Below are 644 nucleotides of genomic sequence, written 5' to 3'. Positions count from 1 at the left end.
ACCCTCTGCCTTCACATTGGAGGACTGGGACTTATCAACATTCGAACACATTCAGGAGCCATTTAAATCAACGCCACAGTTGAGACCTGGACCCATCGTCGACACAGATTCACCAGTCTGCCCATTGATGAAGTGGTGCCTCCGTCATGCCTACCCACCATTGCATTTGCTCATATCGTGCCTTTGCTCTCCACATCAATAACCTTCTTCCTAGGTTATAGCTATGTGCACACGAATTTTCCACATGCCACGGCACCTACGTCATGTGATGTGTACTGTCCATTGATGATGAATCACCCTTGGAATGTGTTTGAAAGTTGCCAGCCAGAAATGACATAGCGTGTGATGTAGTGAGTGATTTACCATAAATATTTCACGATGGAGATTTGCGTTACCTGGTACTTTGTGGTCAACAAAAAGTTACCAACAACACATAGACTACAAAACATTACTCTAGCTGACTCCGAAATGTGTATGCAGTGTCATGTGACCGACATGAGCATTGCTTCAAATGTGGACCTTCCACAGATGTGAGGCTTCTAGTTCAGAAGATGCTTGCCTCCTATCTCTGAGTGCCATCCTGTATGGTTGAGCCTAGAGTGTTTATTCATTCGTTAAGACATACTTTCCCTAGTCAAAGAAAC

The sequence above is a fragment of the Schistocerca nitens genome, chromosome 3, assembly GCF_023898315.1.
Source record: "Schistocerca nitens isolate TAMUIC-IGC-003100 chromosome 3, iqSchNite1.1, whole genome shotgun sequence".
Lineage (NCBI taxonomy): Eukaryota > Metazoa > Arthropoda > Insecta > Orthoptera > Acrididae > Schistocerca > Schistocerca nitens.
This window is presented reverse-complemented; position numbering follows the sequence as displayed.